Source organism: Zea mays, chromosome 8 (assembly GCF_902167145.1).
Source record: "Zea mays cultivar B73 chromosome 8, Zm-B73-REFERENCE-NAM-5.0, whole genome shotgun sequence".
Lineage (NCBI taxonomy): Eukaryota > Viridiplantae > Streptophyta > Magnoliopsida > Poales > Poaceae > Zea > Zea mays.
Window position 1 is genome coordinate 109,094,471 of NC_050103.1, and position 3,018 is coordinate 109,097,488.

The following is a 3,018-nucleotide window of genomic DNA, read 5'->3' on the forward strand; positions in this document are numbered from 1 at the left end:
CCGCTAGGGACGCGCGCAGGGGCGCCGCTGGGGGCCGCGTAGGGGGGCTGGGCAGGGGGCCGCCAGGGGCCACGAGACGACCGCTGGTGGCGTGAGGGCGCGCGCAGGGGCGCCGCTAGGGACGCGCGCAGGGAGGCCGCGTGGGGGAAGAAGGAAGGGGAGGGGGAGTGGAAGAGAGAGAGAGGGGAGGGGAGCTCACCTCGGGGTCCAAATCCGGTGATCACCGTCTCCAAAACCTAGGGCACCACGGGGGAGAGAGAGGTGGAGGAGAGGAGGTTGCTGCGCGGGAAAATTGAATGAGAGAGAGAGAAGGGAGGGGGACGCGCGCATGGGGGAGGGGCAGGGGCGCTAGGGGCGCGTGGGCCAGGGCTGGGCCGAGCTGGGCTAGGTCGGGCCGGGCCGGGCTATGTCGCACCGCGGGTCAAAATCCCGCGGCACGCACAACCACAGATCGGAATCCAAACGCACAACCACAAGGGCGCGTGTGTTTCATATTTCAAACATTTATCAAACAAATAAATTAATTAGAATAAATAGATATCTACTACATCATGATTGATTTTTAGTGGGTATTAAATTTAAATCCTTAAACTTTATCTTAGATTGAATTTTGGATTTTGTAAGTCAAAAAGGAATAATATGGGAATATAATAATGAGATGAGAATTGGGATTTAACCCAAAGGTACAATTTAGGAATTGGGAAATGACATAGAAAAGAAGAGAAAGAGAAATATTATAGGGTACAAAATAATTTATGAATAAATAAACTCATTCCATAATGCCATGTTCAAATCATACATCTAAAACTGGGTACAAAAATTCACTACAAGAATTTGAATTCAAATTTTAAATTTAAAAATAAAAAGGAGAAGAAAAGGAAATAGAAAATAGGGAAAACATGCGCTTGGGCTGTGTTCGGCCTATTCGGCCCATCTTCATTTACTTTCCCCTACGCTCGTCCGGCCCATTCACCACTTCCCCTCCGCACGGCCCAAACACTCGCAATTCCCCCATTACTCTCTGCCCGCGGGCCCCACCGTTCAGTACGCGCACCGGTGCGTGGAGTCTATCGCCGACGCATGGGCCCAATTGGGCAGGGACTCCTGCTCGAACTTGCAAACTCCTTACACTGCCATGTAGGGTCGTGATGTCAGCCGCTCGCCCATCACGTTTGCTGTTGTCGCTGACGCGTTGGGCCCGCGTGTCAGGGCGTTTCTTCCCCGCAGATCTCGCCCGCGTGGCCCCAAACTCCGCAATGGCCGCACGCCGCCACAAGACCCGGGAATCCGTTGCTAGCTCTCGGCCTCCGCATAAAACAAGCAAAGCCGTGTCGTCCTCGTCGACTGCCTGCACTCACGTTCACCTGGGGGAGCAAGGAGAGGGAGGATTAGGGATCGAATCTCGTGGCGGCCGTGGGAAGGAAGAGAGCTGCCACCAATACTTGCAGCCAGCGCTGCCGCGCCGTCTATGTGGGAGCCGTGTGTTCCGCCTGAGCTCGTGCTTGCGGTGGATGCACTCATAGGCAAGACCGAGGGAGGGACGGTGTCTAATTTCTCGTCGTCGACCGCCCTGTGTCACGATTCCGTCGTGAGCCACGGGCAAACGTCTCCGGGCGCCGATTACCGGTGAGTTACCCTCCTGTGGAATCCCATTGCTATCAGCTACGTTTAGGTGTTGCTCGCGGGGGGGGGGGGGGAGGGTTGCTCGAACTCCGGGGTGGGGTTCGCCGTTGAGGGCGCCGCCGCAGTGGGGACCTACCACCGGTTGATATGGGCGATGGAAGAAGAAGCGGCACCAACCGTTGGATGAGCTATGGGCGTTCGAGATTAGATCTAGGTGGCGCTTTGCTCAGGGGATGATCGTGTACGGGTGGGCAGATCAACGACTATGGGAGTTTATGACTTTGTTTTCATCGTAGCCATAGGATAGTGATCGTGCGGTTTGGGTCGCTCACCTATTCGGTTTAGCCACCATGTAATCCAGACCGTCGGATCAAGATCTAATGGCCGATCTCGCCCCGTACCGCTTCGGCAGTGGTATTTTTCTAAAGAGCCCCTGGAACCTTTATAAATCAACCTGCAGTCCTCGGATCATGTTCACTGAGTCTTAGGAAGCTTGCGCAGAGGCCCCTGTCTTCTTTGGAAATTGAGGCGCAGTCTAGACAGTGAGAAAAACCTATAAAATTATTACAAAATGAATTTTTAATATGAAAACGATTCCTAGAAGTTGTGTAATTCATAGAAAATTCATATTAAGTCCAAATTAATTCATTCCAGTTTCTATAATTTTGTAATATGATTGTTTATCATCTAGTGTCTCTGTTGTGACATGAAAGCCACAATAAAATTGATCTCCTAATTAATTTTGTATCAAATACATAAAACCTTTGGAAATTCATAACTTCCCCATTTTAATTCCGATATGACCCGTTCGAGTTGTGTTAGCTTCGTATAAATATTTACTACGCAGTAACAACATTAAATATACCATGTCGCATACTTTATTATTTATTTATCCTATGACTACTAAATTAGCTCTTCTAAATCAAATCTAACCAGACCATAATTATAATTTGATTAAAAGATGATCTCTAGTCAAGATAATTAAAACTAAAGTTGAGTTCATTACCTATAGAATCTTCTCTCATATGATGTATACTAATCAATTTATAATAGAGTTTAATATTTAAATCACGTAGATCTTCCTTAAATCATAACTCCGTAACCGTAACCCCAATCTTATTGATTCTCGTTCCCACGATCTCGTAGCAACGTGTAGATTATTATTATGCAGTTTGTTCTCATGTTTGGTGTGATGTTAATTTTGGCTATACCATGTTTGACTGGATTGCTACGACTAGCAGTGAGATCACGAGGATCTGAAGAATCATCCTAGTACCTGGAATCTCAAATGGCAGGCAAGTTGTGCCCTTGATCACTTCCTTTTTACCCAGTCATGTTCTTATTAATCATAATGATCTGCATAGGTTAATTTTGATGGGACCCTTTAGGTTACCC

At 48.2% G+C, this 3,018-nt stretch overlaps 1 long non-coding RNA gene across 1 annotated transcript; it reads right to left on the reverse strand.

Annotated features, from left to right (window-relative positions):
- Positions 1-762: 762 nt before the first annotated feature.
- Positions 763-2,191, reverse strand: LOC118473124 (uncharacterized). Its single transcript, XR_004852010.1, has 2 exons — positions 1,443-2,191; positions 763-1,364 (listed from the first exon to the last, which is right to left on the reverse strand). It is a non-coding gene; the product is annotated as an uncharacterized lncRNA (long non-coding RNA).
- Between the last annotated feature and the right edge of the window lie 827 nt (positions 2,192-3,018).